This window comes from Oncorhynchus mykiss, chromosome 2 (assembly GCF_013265735.2).
Source record: "Oncorhynchus mykiss isolate Arlee chromosome 2, USDA_OmykA_1.1, whole genome shotgun sequence".
NCBI lineage: Eukaryota > Metazoa > Chordata > Actinopteri > Salmoniformes > Salmonidae > Oncorhynchus > Oncorhynchus mykiss.
The window spans coordinates 55,881,357-55,897,463 of record NC_048566.1 but is presented as its reverse complement, the minus strand read 5'-3'; the positions used below and the strand labels follow the sequence as shown (position 1 = coordinate 55,897,463).

The 16,107-nt window shown below is 43.1% G+C and overlaps 1 protein-coding gene across 3 annotated transcripts in view; it reads right to left on the bottom strand.

Annotated features, from left to right (window-relative positions):
* The window catches only part of LOC110491898 (microtubule-associated protein 1B), a 70,163-nt gene that overhangs the window by 34,121 nt on the left and 19,935 nt on the right, over positions 1–16,107 (bottom strand). The window contains exon 1 of one of the 3 annotated variants that reach the window (XM_036950947.1): positions 10,869–10,924. The exons of the other annotated variants lie outside the window; for them this stretch is intronic. The gene's annotated coding sequence lies outside the window, so the exon portion shown is untranslated. Of the gene's footprint in view, positions 1–10,868; positions 10,925–16,107 lie in introns of those variants that run through there. 3 annotated transcript variants of the gene reach the window in all.

The following is a 16,107-nucleotide window of genomic DNA, read 5'->3' as shown; positions in this document are numbered from 1 at the left end:
TCACTCCAGATTCATGTTCAGCACGTTCGACGTGTCCTCCAGCGCCTTTTAGAGAATTGTCTTTTTGTGAAGGCTGAGAAGTGCACTTTTCATGCCTCCTCCGTCACATTTCTCGGTTCTGTTATTTCCGCTGAAGGCATTAAGATGGATCCCGCTAAGGTCCAAGCTGTCATTGATTGGCCCGTCCCTAAGTCACGCGTCGAGCTGCAGCGCTTTCTCGGCTTCGCGAACTTCTATCGTCGTTTCATCCGTAATTTCGGTCAGGTGGCAGCTCCTCTCACAGCCCTTACTTCTGTCAAGACGTGCTTTAAGTGGTCCGTTTCCGCCCAGGGAGCTTTTGATCTCCTCAAGAATCGTTTTACATCCGCTCCTATCCTTGTTACACCTGACGTCTCTAGACAGTTCGTTGTCGAGGTTGACGCGTCAGAGGTGGGCGTGGGAGCCATCCTTTCTCAGCGCTCCCTCTCTGACGACAAGGTCCATCCATGCGCGTATTTTTCTCATCGCCTGTCGCCGTCGGAACGTAACTATGATGTGGGTAACCGCGAACTGCTCGCCATCCGGTTAGCCCTAGGCGAATGGCGACAGTGGTTGGAGGGGGCGACCGTTCCTTTTGTCGTTTGGACTGACCATAGGAACCTTGAGTACATCCGTTCTGCCAAACGACTTAATGCGCGTCAGGCGCGTTGGGCGCTGTTTTTCGCTCGTTTCGAGTTCGTGATTTCTTATCGTCCGGGCTCTAAGAACACCAAGCCTGATGCTTTGTCTCGTCTCTTCAGTTCTTCAGTAGCCTCCACTGACCCCGAGGGGATTCTCCCTGAGGGGCGTGTTGTCGGGTTGACTGTCTGGGGAATTGAGAGGCAGGTAAAACAAGCGCTCACTCACACTCCGTCGCCGCGCGCTTGTCCTAGGAACCTTCTTTTCGTTCCCGTTCCTACTCGTCTGGCCGTTCTTCAGTGGGCTCACTCTGCCAAGTTAGCCGGCCACCCTGGCGTTCGGGGTACGCTTGCTTCCATTCGCCAGCGTTTTTGGTGGCCCACCCGGGAGCATGACACGCGTCGTTTCGTGGCTGCTTGTTCGGTCTGCGCGCAGACTAAGTCCGGTAACTCTCCTCCTGCCGGCCGTCTCAGGCCGCTTCCTATTCCCTCTCGACCGTGGTCTCACATCGCCTTAGATTTTGTCACCGGACTGCCTTCGTCAGCGGGGAAGACTGTTATTCTTACGGTTGTCGATAGGTTCTCTAAGGCGGCTCATTTCATTCCCCTTGCTAAGCTTCCTTCTGCTAAAGAGACGGCACAAATCATCATCGAGAATGTTTTCAGAATTCATGGCCTTCCGTCAGACGTCGTTTCGGACAGAGGTCCGCAATTCACGTCTCAATTTTGGAGGGAGTTTTGCCGTTTGATTGGGGCTTCCGTCAGTCTCTCTTCCGGCTTTCACCCCCAGTCTAACGGTCAAGCAGAACGGGCCAATCAGACTATTGGTCGCATCTTACGCAGTCTTTCTTTTCGTAACCCTGCGTCTTGGTCAGAACAGCTCCCCTGGGCAGAATACGCCCACAACTCGCTTCCTTCGTCTGCGACCGGGCTATCTCCTTTTCAGAGTAGCCTCGGGTACCAGCCTCCGCTGTTCTCATCTCAGTTCGCCGAGTCCAGCGTCCCCTCCGCTCAGGCTTTTGTCCAACGTTGCGAGCGCACCTGGAAGAGGGTCAGGTCTGCACTTTGCCGTTATAGGACGCAGACTGTGAGGGCTGCTAATAAGCGTAGAACTAAGAGTCCTAGATATTGTCGCGGTCAGAGAGTTTGGCTCTCCACTCAGAACCTTCCCCTTAAGACGGCTTCTCGCAAGTTGACCCCGCGGTTCATTGGTCCGTTCCGTATTTCTCGGGTCATTAATCCTGTCGCAGTTCGACTTCTTCTTCCGCGATACCTTCGTCGCGTCCACCCGGTCTTCCATGTCTCCTGCATCAAGCCCGTCCTTCGCGCCCCCGCTCGTCTTCCCCCCCCCCCCCCCCCCCCATCCTTGTCGAGGGCGCACCCATCTACAGGGTCCGTAGAATTTTGGACATGCGTCCTCGGGGCCGTGGTCACCAGTACCTCGTAGATTGGGAGGGGTACGGTCCTGAGGAGAGGAGTTGGGTTCCCTCTCGGGACGTGCTGGACCGTGCGCTGATCGAGGATTTCCTCCGTTGCCGCCAGGTTTCCTCCTCGAGTGCGCCAGGAGGCGCTCGGTGAGTGGGGGGGTACTGTCATGTACTGTCATGTTGTGTCTTGTCTCTGTCCTTTCCCTTCACCCTGTCTCCCTCTGCTGGTCGTTGTTAGGTTACCTTTTCTCCCCCGCTTTTCCCCAGCTGTTCCTTGTCTCCTCTGACTACCCATTCACCCCGTTTCCCACCTGTTCCCTTTTTCCCTCTGATTAGGTCCCTATATCTCTCTCTGTTTCTGTTCCTGTCCTTGTCGGATTCTTGTTTGTTGTGTTTCATGCCTGAGCCAGACTATCGTCATGTTTGCTGTAACCTTGTCCTGTCCTGTCCGAATCTGCCGGTCTATCTGAGCCTACCTATGTTTGGTTATTAAAGAAGCTCTGTTTAAGTTAGTTCGCTTTTGGGTCCTCATTCACTCACCGTAACAGAGAGTGACTAACAAAATCAGTGGGGGCCCCCTGGAGGTCAGGGCCCCTGACCCCTGGTCAGTATTCAGCCATAATTACTACAAATTTACAGTGCCTTCAGAAAGTATTCACACCCCTCGACTTTTTTCACATTTTGTTGTGTTACAGCATGAATTTAAAATGGATTAATTTGAGATTTTGTGTCACTTACCACACAATACCCCATAATGTCAAAGTGTAATTATTACAAATGTAATGAAAAATGTGAAGCTGAAATGTCTTGAGTCAATAAGTATTCAACCAATTTGTTATGGAAAAATGTTATTTTTAAGTCAAAAAATAAGTTCACTCACTTTGTAAGCAATAATAGTGTTTAACAGGATTTTTCAGTGACTACCTCATCTATGTACCCCACACATACAATTTTCATACATACATACATACAAAAGGCCCCTCAGTCGAACAGTGAATTTCAAACACAGATTCAACCACAAAGACCAGGGAGATTTTCCAATGCCTCGCAAAGAAGGGCACCTATTGGTAAATGGCAAAACAAAAAGCAGAGATTGAGCATGGCGAAATAATTAATTACACTTTGGATGGTGCATCAATACACCCAGTCACTACAACGATACAGGCGATCTTCCTAACTCAGTTGCTGGAGAGGAAGGAAACCGCTCAGGGATTTCACCATGAGGTCAATGGTGACTTTAAAACAGTTACAGAGTTTAATGGCAGTGATAGGAGGAAATTGAGGATGGATCAACAACATTGTAATTACTCCACAATTAGAAGGAAGCCTGTACAGAATAAACATATTCCAAAACATGCATCCTGTTTAAGACTTCATATTTTCAAGCATGGTGGTGGCTGCATCATGTTATGGGTATGCTTGTCATTGGTATGGACTAAGGAGTTTTATGGGGGAATAAAAATAAATGGAATTGCGCTAAGCACAGGCAAAATCCTAGAGAGAAACCTGGTTCAGTCTGCTTTCTAACAGACACTGGGATACAAATTCACCTTTCAGCAGGACAATAACCTAAAACACAAGGACTGGAGTTGCTTACCAAGACGACATTGGATGTTACTGAGTGGCCTAGTTATAGTTTTGACTTAAATCTGCTTGAAAATCTATGCATGACTTGAAAATGGCTGTCTAGCAATGATAAACAACCAACTTGACAGAGCTTGAAGAATTTTTTTAAAGAATGTGCAAATATTGTACAATCCAGGTGTGCATTGATTCTAGCATGTATTGAGTGTGAATACTTATGTAAATGAGATATCTGTATTTAATTTTCAATAAATTTGCTAACATTTCTAAAAACATGTTTTCACTTTGTCATTATGTGGTGTTGTGTGTTGATGGGTCTGAAAAATATATATTTAATCCATTTTGAATTTAGGTTGTAACACAACAAAATGTGGAATAAGTCAAGGGGTATGAAAGCTTTCTGAAGGGCACTGTAGATAGCTGGCTAGACTGACTTACCAATCTAAAAATTGGCTAATTGAGTGACTGTCATTGAGTGACTGTCAGTGAGTGACTGTCATTGAGTGACTGTCATTGAGTGACTGTCAGTGAGTGACTGTCAGTGACTGACGTAAGAGAAAAACTGCTGATACACAACCAAAAATGTCAAACTTGCACCCTTGTGTGTTCTACTATTCTAACTCATACCAGTAATTTGAGACCCCAACTGAGTTCCTAATTATTATAGTTCTTTGCCGTTTTAAAGCAAGTTTTCTGCAGTTCTACACATTTTGCCATGGGGCGGAGAGAAAATTTGGCAATTTTATTTTAAAAAGTACATGCACTTCTAAAAATGTTGCATTTATTTTGTTTGTTGTTTGACAGCTAATCCCCTGCAATTCTACCCCATTTGAAATGACTTATGCCATGTTATTAATGACATCTGAGTGCGAGTGACAAAAAATGTATGGGGGCCACCTAGAGGTCAGGGTCCCTTGGGAACTTGCCCGGTGTGCCATGATTACTACAAGTTTAGTTAGCTGGCTAGACTAATTTAACAATATAAGAATGGTTAGCTGACAAGGCTAATTGAATGACTGACATAACAATATAAAAATGGCTAATTCACAACCAAATTTTGAACTTGCACCTTGTGTATTCCACTATTCTAACTCTCAACAGTAAGTTGAGACCTAGACTGAGTTCCTAGCCGCCTGGGGCCATAGGCGACCGCTTATGTCGCTTCTGCCTGGAGCCGGCCCGGATTGAGTATCAGGAGATGAAGAGACAAGGAGAACAGAGAAGACACATCGGTGAAGGTATAATAATAGACAATTAAAATACAACAGAGGACATAAAGACAGAGAGAGAGAAAAAAGGCAGTAAAGAAAGTGAGGAGACAGCCAGAAAACCAGACATCCAGAAAAGGGCAACAGTAGGGGTTTGACGCTGTGTCACCGTCTCCTAGAGACCCGGGATGCCCACACTGTGCCAACCATGACATCACCACTGCCATTCGGGGGGCCTACAGCCATTCGGGGGATCCACTGCCACTCGGGGGGCCTACACTGCCAATAAATATCTCACCTCCAACTCTCCTGACCAAACCATCTTTCACTCTTGTTTCACTATATTGCATCCAAAACCATTGCTTCGTTTTCCCTTTACAGTATTCCATCTAGCTCCATGTAGGCTACGGAGGAACTTGACTCTTAGGTAAGAGGCTGCGAGGGGAGACGGAACAGTCATTTCTCAAAAATCATTAAGAATTAGGGAAGTGAATTGTATGATGCCGCAAGACGCAAACGATTAGAAGTTGGTAATGAACACTAATTGCACCACAACTTGTGCTTGTGTAACCACAACTCATCTACAGCCCACACAGCCAGTAACACATCGGAATATCTCTTCTGCATATTGCATGGCAAATGCTCTCAGGGTAGCCAACACACACACACACAATCATAAGGTTTGTGCATCTCCTCTCCATACTTATGTCCAAGAGGTGTCAGTGTTGATGTAATGATTATAAAATGGCTGTCACAAATGAGTCAGATGCACAGTGACATGTCATCCATCCCCATGACAAATCCAAGACAGGGTCACAGGGTTGACTAGACAACAACCAGGGGACACGAATTATGAAAAATACCTGTCAAGGTGACCTTCAGCACAACGACAAGTGATGCCATGATACCATTGCTTAAGGTGAGAAAACCCAGAGAGAGAAAGAACATTCTCCGTCCTTTTCCATCTCACAAATCTTATTTTGGGAATCCAGCAAGCAAGGAGGTGGAAATTCCCATAAAATATCCCATAGATATGCCTCTTCAAGTGAATGTTAAGCGCTATGTAACATTTTTGGACAACAGATTTCCATTATGGAGGTTATGCATTCAAAACTTTTCGGCCCACTCATGTTTTGTCCCTCACTGTATTTGTGATTTGGATTGTGTCCTTACTTGGAGTGTTGAAATGTATGAGTATGTTTGTTGAGGCTTGAGGCATATGTCTTCCCTTCAAGACAAAAGCTCACACAATACACACAAAAAAAAATCAAGAATAGCTGCAACCCATATCATGAGAATGACACCAAGCCAGCATGGTGACAAATCTAATCCTTTCGTTTCCTCGGGGAGAATTTTAGTATGGAACACTACGTCAAAAAAAAATGCAGGGATGTAGGCTACATGAAATTGATCTCCCCAAAAGGACCATCTTTGCTTGCACGGCTCGATTGAGCCCAAGCACCTCAGTGCCTAAAGGTGTGTCAGGCCAATTGGATGCCTGGTACTCCAGGCCTAGTCAGCAGATTTGGGATCAGGATGGGAGATGGAGCAGGACGACCATTGGGGACCAGTGGGAATAGAAGCCTTCAGTAGAGGATCAATGTTTACTGCTGTACTTAGTATTTTACCAAATAGGGCTGTCTTCTGTATATAAACCCTACCTTGTCACAACACAACTGATTGGCTCAAACGCATTAAGAAGGAAAGAAATTCCACAAATTAACTTTTAACCAGGCACACCTGTTAATTGAAATACATTCCAGGTAACTACCTCATGAAGCTGGTTGAGAGAATGTCAAGATTATGCAAAGCTGTCATCAAGGCAAAGGGTGGCTACTTTGATGAATCTAAAATCTAAAATATATTTTGATTTGTTTAGCACTTTTTTTGGTTACTAAATTATTCCATAGGTGTTATTTAATCGTTTTGATGTCTTCATTATTATTATTATTATTATTATTATTATTCTACAATGTAGAAAATAGTACAAATAAAGAAAACCCTTGAATGAATAGGTGTGTCCAGACTTTTGAATGGTACTGTGTGTAATATATATATATATATATATATATATATATATATATATATATATATCATTAATGACACTGTATGTTCAGATTATAAACATAATTGTATATGTTCCAGCACACATATCAATAACTGTGCTAAACCATGAGTCATGCATTCACCGGACTTTGGGTATATGAACAGGAATAAGCAATTAAGCAACTTCCGCATGGTTGACTTAGGGCTTGATTCAATCAAATCTGCTTTAGCCAACATCCGCATAGCGGTTGTTTTGGCTGTGTCTGCTTTGGAGGGTAAATCAGACCGAGTGCTGTGTGAAACAATGGTGACACAGTACTCAGTCTGGTTAGACCAAGCTAGGCAATCTAGCTAGCTAGACTAAATCACAGCTTTATGTAAGGCAACACACATTGGACCATCTTTGAATTATGGATTGTATTTTAGCCAAGCTATTCCGAGCCTTATTACTGTTATTATTGTTGTCTGTGTGTTTGCGTGTGCATGTTTGTTTCTTTGTTTGCATGGCTTCCTTCATGGAATCCTGTTGTTATTCAAAGATTGCACTTCGCTTCAACAAATGAGTTGATCTAAATAAAAGGTCTCCGTGATTACATTAATTCGAACATATTTCCCCAGACGTGCAACATGTCAGCCAGGTCATGAACCAACACTCCTAATCCCGGTGTGAGAGTGGTTCTTTGTTTCAAACCCAATCCCAAATCCTGACAGATTAGGAAGTAAGCACCCTGTTGAGTCAATAATGCACAGTCCAGACGGCAAATTTATGGCGAGACGAACTGACTAGAAATTAAGATACTGTTCTCAACACTTCCTAGTTGGTTTTGGATCAAATTCAGGAATAACACCGACCTCTTGTGTTAATAAAGCAACCAGAATTCGTATTGCACTAAATAGCGATATTAGGCCTAATGTGCAACATAATGTTCTATTATCTCCCGAGATTGCCAAACAATTTGTATGTTGATATAAAGCCCATCGGTCATTAATGTTTCAACCTCTGTGTTGAGAAGTCAGGTTTTTACCATAATTTCCTGGTTTTAAAGTGCACCAAAAATGACACTAACCATAAGCCTTAGCATTTCTGCAGACACAAACAGACCCTGGGTCTGTTCTAACGCGACCACCTGCAAATCTAAGGCTGATTGTTCTTCCTTTGTGGGAGTGGTAGCAAACCAACCTTTATTTGCATGCAATTAACATATATTAATATGTATTACCATTTCTCCCGACAGTGGAAGAACTGTTCATGATCCTTGAACCAGAGGCTAGTTCACCCTCACCACACACAATGAGCGGCAGAGGCTCCCAAACTATTATCAAAAGTCTGGCGAGGCACACTGCAATGTTTCAGACAGCACTCAATCCCCGCTCTTCCAAATATAAAGTGAGGTAGTGGTGTTTGAACTAGGGCTAAGACTCCATCAATTTGAAACTATTAAGTAAGTCGTTGTAGCAAATTATACACGCATAATGACGACGGTAATCGCAACGTCCTTCAATTAGAAATGTATTTAAAATGGATGAAGTTGGATCACCTGATTGTGCCTGTCTGCCAGTTTCAACCAGAATGCTTTGGCAGACCACTACTGTTTATTAAGCTTATGTCTATGGATGTGGAATGGCCAGATAGATTTTTATGGATATGGTTATTTAAATCACTAAATTTCCTATAAACCTGGTAATACGAATTGAATGAATGGGACCGTAAATAAAACACACTCCATAATCTATGTTGCCTACAGCTATGGCAAATGTCTCTATTTGCCTTGGAGGTTGCGTCATGAAATTGACAACCAAAGGGCTTGATTCAATCTGTATCGCAGAAGTCCAGCGCTATAGCGCGATTGAAATTTAAAGGCAATGATGCGGGAACATTGCCATTCACGGTCAAATTTGCACATGACGTCTCAACTGGAAATCACCTTTAAATTTAAACTGCCCTAACTACAGCGATACAGATTGAATTGAGCCCAAAGCCTTCCCAAAGCACACCAGAAAACAGTCTTGTTTTTCCTACAGACCATTGTCCAGTCTACATATCTGCTCAAATTACCATAACCCTATCAGGAAACAAAGCATTTATCCTAGTAAAATGTATGCAAGCTGTGTGGGTTGAACAGTGGGTAGCAACGACAGTGTGACTCAACACAGTAGCCTCAGGCTAAACCTAGCCTTGCTAAGCTAGCCAATAGCTCTACAAAGCTCGATGAAATGCTATAGGCTACGACTGATATGGCTAGCTCATAGAGAGCACCCAAACAGGTTTTATCTAATGCACATTAGCTTTGACTTTTGCCCACAAAAGCATTTAGCTGACTGTCAAGCTGGTGCACTTTCACTTGACTCTGGTGGGTGAGAAAGCTACATTATGTTCAAGTTGTTCTTCGTTGGGATTCAAAGCATTACCCCAAAATGTGTGCCTGCGAGCCTGATTATTTTATTGTAAAAAAAATAAAAAATAAAAATCCCAATGGTAGCCCCTCCACTTTACAGTCATACTAATGGCTAATTCATTAATTTACATACACTTTCATTATATTACAGAAGGAGAATGAATGCAGTATCCTATCAATTCGCTAACATCATTTGAATCCCTCTTTCATCCCTGCTATTCCTCTGTTGATTAGTATTTCCATTCATCATCACTGGTCGTACAGTCGGCAGGCGCAAGCAGATTCATGCACACGCACGCACACACACACACACACACACACACACACACACACACAGGCTGCGTCTGAGTCACACAGACCATTGCTGAGTCACTGGAGGCCTGGGACAGTCCCAATTCACCCAGCACAACACTAGTATCCATAGGTTACAACATTGCTACAGAATCTCAAAGAAAAATGTACTAATCACATCGTATTAAACAGCAGAACAAATAATCTTCATGACACATTTCTTTACAACATTCACAATAACACAGAAAGCATGCTGCCCTAGGCAATAGCTGAACAAAGAAAATCAGTACCAACATTTCTGACATTGACAAACGAGACTAATTCATCCAGTTTACGATTCATGATCTTAAAATCTTTAGAAAATGCACCCATTCCTAAGTGATGTAAACTTTATTATAGTCTATTTGAGAGCTTAGAGGGACGTTTGTGCGTGCTTGTTTTGATTCTCAATTATGTCCTCGATGTACCGAGAGGTAAACACACGTAACGTCGTTCTCAACAACGTATCCATATCACGCCCACTCGCGGTTAAAAAAACATACACCATCCAATCGAGCGGAACGAATCGAACTACAGCTCAAGGCGCCCAGTGGAAACAAACCAGCATTCTATTGCGCCGATTTAATTGCATTCATATCTCAATATATTCAATACTACATCTTAATGAATACCACGGCTACATTTTTTTAAAACTGATACAGTTCAATATTAAAACGAATTATGCCACATGCGCGTGTCTAATCTTCACTTCATAGTGCATTAATCCAGTTACTTTGGACGAGGCAAAGAGTGGTTGAACTCCGTCACCTGAGCGTTCTGTACCGCTCTCCCATATGTCAAGGTAGGTTTAAATAAGTGTCTGATTATTTAATGACTTAGTACTGTCTGGAATTGTTTTCAACAAATTACTGTCACGGCAAATATGCTATTCAAACAATTAGAATTAAATGTGAATTAAAAAGTCAATCTGTACACGGGAATACGGTGGATAAATCCGATGCGTCTAAAAATGGGCTCATGATGTTTCTGATGAAATACATTGAAATGTAATGCAGTCATCTGAGGATAAAGGGAGAGGAGCCAGTCACCCTACGTCACAAGTCTATCGGTACACATCTAGTCTACCATTGATCAATTCCATGCAAACATAAGGATAACGGACTCCATTTTAGGAACGGCTGAACATATAGCCTAATCATTCGGCATATTTTATGTAAAACCGATTTGCCAGGATTACTTGTCATAGACAGATTTACATACCGTTACCGATGCCGAGCCACTTAAGCGTAGAGTCGTGTGTCTAGAAACCAGAGAGGAGCATTGGTGGTGTGCGCGCGGGCGGGGTGAGAAGGAGGAGGATGAGGATGAGGGAGGGAGCGAGCGAGGGATTGGAGAGAAGATTGGCAGATTTTGATACGAATGCAGGCCTGTGGCAAAGCGGAACGGGATGCGGCAACATCATCTGCAGCCACCAACCGCCTATGGTTCAGCTACGACTTTTTGGGCCAGTGAGGGGCGCTATGCGACTCACATATTGCACCAGCTTTAACTCTTCCACTGCTAAGACTAAGCACAAAACATTCTGGTGAGTAAGACAGGGTCGGACTGGGACAACAATTCGGCCCTGTCCGCACCACCAACTCATCCTAAAAACGAAAATCCTACAATATATATACTGCAATTCAGCAAGTATTCACACCACTTGACTTTTGCCACATTTTGTTGTTACAGCCTGAATGTAACATGTATTCAATTTAGATTCTGTGTCACTGACCTACACACAATACCCCATAATATCAAAGTGGAATTATGTTCATCACACATTTTTACAAATTAATAAAAATGAAAAGCTGAAATGTCTTGAGTCAATAAGTATTCAACCCCTTTCTTATGGCAAGCCTAAATAGTTTCAGGAGTAAAAATGTGCTTAACAAGTCACATAATGAGTTGCATGGACTCACTTTGTGTGCAATAATAGTGTTTAAAATGATTTTTGAATGACTACCTCAACTCTGTACCCCACACATATGTAAGGTCCCTCAGTCGAGCAGTGAATTTCAAACCCAGATTTAACCACAAAGACCAGGGAGGTTTTCCAATGGGTGAAAAAATAATAATAAGTCAGACACTGAATATCACTTTGAGCATGGTGAAGTTATTACACTTTGGATGGTGCATCAATACACACAGTCACTACAAAGATACAGGCATCCTTCCTAACTCAGTTGCCGGAGAGGAAGGAACCACTCAGTGATTTCACCATGAGGCCAATGGTGACTTTAAAACAGTTACAGAGTTTATTGGCTGTGATAGGAGAAAACTGAGGATGGATAAACAACATTGTAGTTACTCCACAATACTAACCTTAATGACAGAGTGAAAAGAAGGAAGCCAGTACAGAATACAAATATTCCAAAACATGCACCCGGTTTGCAATAAGGCACTAAATTAAACTGGAAAACAATGTGGCAATTGTTTTAACTTAATGTCCATAATACAAAGTGTTATGTTTGGGGCAAATACAACACATCACTGAGTACCACTCTTTATATTATATTGGTGGCTGCATCATGTTATGGGTATGCTTGTTAGGATCAAAAATAAATTGAATAGAGCTAAGCACAGGCAAAATCCTAAAACACCAGGACTGGAGTTGCTTACCAAGATGACATTAAATGTTCCTGAGTGGCTTAGTTACAGTTTTGACTTGAAAATGGCTGTCTAAGAATGATCAACAACCAACTTGACATAGCTGGAATAACTTTAAAAAGAATGTGAAAATATTGTACGATCCAGGTGTGCAAAGATCTTAGAAACTTACCCAGAAAGACTCACAGCTATAATCACTGCCAAAGGCTATTCTAACATGTATTGACTTGAGGGTGTGAATACTTCATTTTCAATAAATTAGCAAAAAAAAACACGTGGTGATCATCCGTTCACCTACTCTGCATCTCACAAAGACACGGCGGTTGGATCCAAAAATCTCAAATTTGGACTCATCAGACCAAAGGACAGATTTCCACAGGTTTAATGTCCATTGCTCTTGTTTCTTGGCCCAAGCAAGTCTCTTCTTATTATTGGTGTCCTTTATTAGTGGTTTCTTTGCAGCAATTTGACCATGAAGGCCTGATTCATGCAGTCTCCTCTGAACAGTTGATGTTGAGATGTGTCTGTTACTTGAACTATGTGAAGCATTTATTTGCCTCAATTTCTGAGGCTGGTAACTTCAAAGAACTTATACTCCACAGCAGAGGTAACTTTGGGTCTTCCTTTCCTGTGGTGGTCCTCATGAGAGCCAGTTTCATCATAGTGCTTAATGGTTTTTGCAACTGCACTTGAAGAAACTTTAAAAGTTCTTGAAATGTTCCAGATTGACTGGCCTTCATGACTTAAAGTAATGATGGATTGTCGTTTCTCTTTGCTAATTTGAGCTGTTCTTGCCATAATATGGACTTGGTCTGTTAACAAATAGGGCTATCTTCTGTATACCACCACTACACAACTGATTGGCTCAAACGCATTAAGAAGGAAATAACTTCCACAAATGAACTTTTAACAAGGCACCTCTATTGAAATGCATTCCAGGTGACTACCTCATGAAGCTGGTTGAGAGAATGCCAAGAGTGTGCAAAGCTGCAATCAAGGCAAAGGGTGGTTACTTTGAAGAATCTAAAATATATTTTGATTTGGTTAACACTCTTTTGGTTACTACATGATTCCATATGTGTTATTTCAGAGTTTTGATGTCTTCATTATTCTTCTACAATGTAGAAAATAGTCAAAATAAAGAAAAACTCTGGAATGAGTAGGTGTGTCCAAACTGTATATATACAGTACATTCGTAAAATATCCCGACCCCTTGACTTTTTCCACATTTTGTTGCGTTAACAAACAAAAACTTCACACAATTCTGTCATATACGCAAAATGTTTAGACTGGGAAGCATGCGACAGGCTTAAGATAAGTGTTTAACAGGTCATTAACCACATCAATATGATTTTGTAATTTGATCCCCATATGCAATGTAGATGACGCTGCATTAAATCATTCATTTGTGCAGCATGACTGATTTACAGACGATCTGGAACTTAGCCAAAGATTGCCAGCTACAGAGTCAGACGTGGCACCAGTGTAATTCTGAGGGTCATCCAAAACTTATTGTCATTAGCATCTCTTTTGTAAATGAATTAGGGTGAAGTTTCCCCTAGGTACAGATCTAGGATCATCTTCCCCTTCCCCAATCCTAACCTAACCATTATTGGTGGGAATGCAAAACTGGCCCAAGATCAGCGTCTCTGGGCAACTTAACACCTACATCTCACAAGGTATGCTACATTTCACTGCTCAGCAGTGCTCTTTTTAGACCTCACCTAATAACACACACACACCCCAAAGTAAACATTCCTGCCATGGACTATGTTCTGTTACAGTATGTGTCCAGGGCTGATACGCCCCCCATCAACCCAGGGTTGGATTCTGTTTGGCCCACCAGGGTACCATTGATGTGTGTGGTGTGGGAATGGTCTAAGAGATCAATGGGATGATGAGATGGTTGTCATCCCTCTGACCTAAGCTTTATCTCTCTCTCTCGCACTATCTATCCTCCCTCTCACCTTTCCTTCTCCCCTTTTTTTCTATGTATTTCTCCATTTTCTTTCTCCATCTTCTCTCTCTCTCTCTCTCTCTCCGAGCCAGACTACAGTGATATCAGGCCCTGGGATCAATATGAATGTTTTGAATAATTTAATATCTGCTTCAATAATGCATGATGTGTGCACACACATGCACACACAAACACATACATACATACCGTTTTGGAGAGATGGTGCTCTTACACCAGGGTCTGTGCTATCCGGGATCCTTGGGATGTACATACCCCATTGAAGTTTACATTTAAATTGGTTAAGGTCATGGTAAAAGTTATGGTTAAGGTTAGGGTAAGGGTAGGGGTTAGGGTTAAGGTTTAGGGTAGGGACGTCCCAAGAGTACTTCTGTGTGGTAGAATATGCCTATTTCCCAAATAGCACCCTATTTTCTGTATAGTGGGTGGCACCCTATTCCCTTCATAGTGTAGCACTATGTAGGGAATATGGTGCCATTTTGTGCACAGCCTATAATTTATCGGCGTGAGCCTAAAACTCATAGTTAATGTCAGCCCATTGTTAGCCTTTTACAATGTTCACTGGATTCTCCCTACAGTATGCACTCCTGTGTATCTCATTTTGACTTCCCAATCTGTAGCCCTGTAAACTCTTTCTCACCTCCTGCTTAGCTGTAATGCACTGTAGTAGAGCAAAAACGCTTCCTAGAGAGCACAAGTCAACCCAATGTGCAGGGAGGTGGAAATAGAGAAGTCAAGTGCAAGGCCATGTTCTGTTGGTTTAGATACTACTGACATGTAATGGAAACTGACAACTCTTCATCCTCCATGCCATCCTCCAGCCATCCTCTAATGGCTATTTTTACGGACTCGTTTGCAGTGCGCGTGTGCCTGTGTGTGTGTCTTGACCCCGGCCTGTGCAACTGGGTCCTGGACTTTCTGACGGGCCGCCCCCAGGTGGTGAGGGTAGGGAAACAACATCTCCACCCCGCTGATCCTCAACACTGGGGCCCCACAAGGGTGCGTTCTCAGCCCTCTCCTGTACTCCCTGTTCGCCCATGACTGCGTGGCCATGCACGCCGCCAACTCAATCATCAAGTTTGCAGATTACACTACAGTGGTAGGCTTGATTACCACCAACGATGGGAAGGCCTACAGGGAGGAGGTGAGGGCCCTCGGAGTGTGGTGTCAGGAAAATAACCTCACACTCAACGTCAACAAAATAAAGGAGATGATTGTGGACTTCAGGAAACAACAGAGGGAGCATCCCCCTATCCACATCGACGGGACAGTAGTGGAGAAGGTGGAAAGTTTTAAGTTACCCGGCGTACACATCACGGACAAACTGAAATGGTCCACCCACACAGACAGCATGGTGAAGAAGGCGCAAAATCGCCTCTTCAACCTCAGGAGGCTGATGAAATTTGGCTTGTCACCGAAAACACTCACAAACTTTAACAGATGCAAAATCGAGAGCATCCTGTCGGTGCTGTATCACCGCCTGGTACGGCAACTGCTCCGCCCACAACCGTAAGGCTCTCCAGAGGGTAGTGAGTTCTGCAAAACACATCACCGGGGGCAAACTACACCAGGGTCTGTGCTATCCGGGATCCTTGGGATGTACATACCCCATTGAAGTTTACATTTAAATTGGTTAAGGTTATGGTAAAAGTTATGGTTAAGGTTAGGGTAAGGTTAGGGTTAAGGTTTAGGGTAGGGACGTCCCAAGGATACCACAGACCCTCATGCCAGGTGCCCCTGAAGCCATTTTTTACTCTTGGCTATTTGATTCTCTATTTGTAATCATGGGATTTTTTTCCCCCCATTCATAGTATACATTTGTGAGGTTCCACAACTGCATGAAGTCTACATGAAACTAATCTAATCAGTGACATT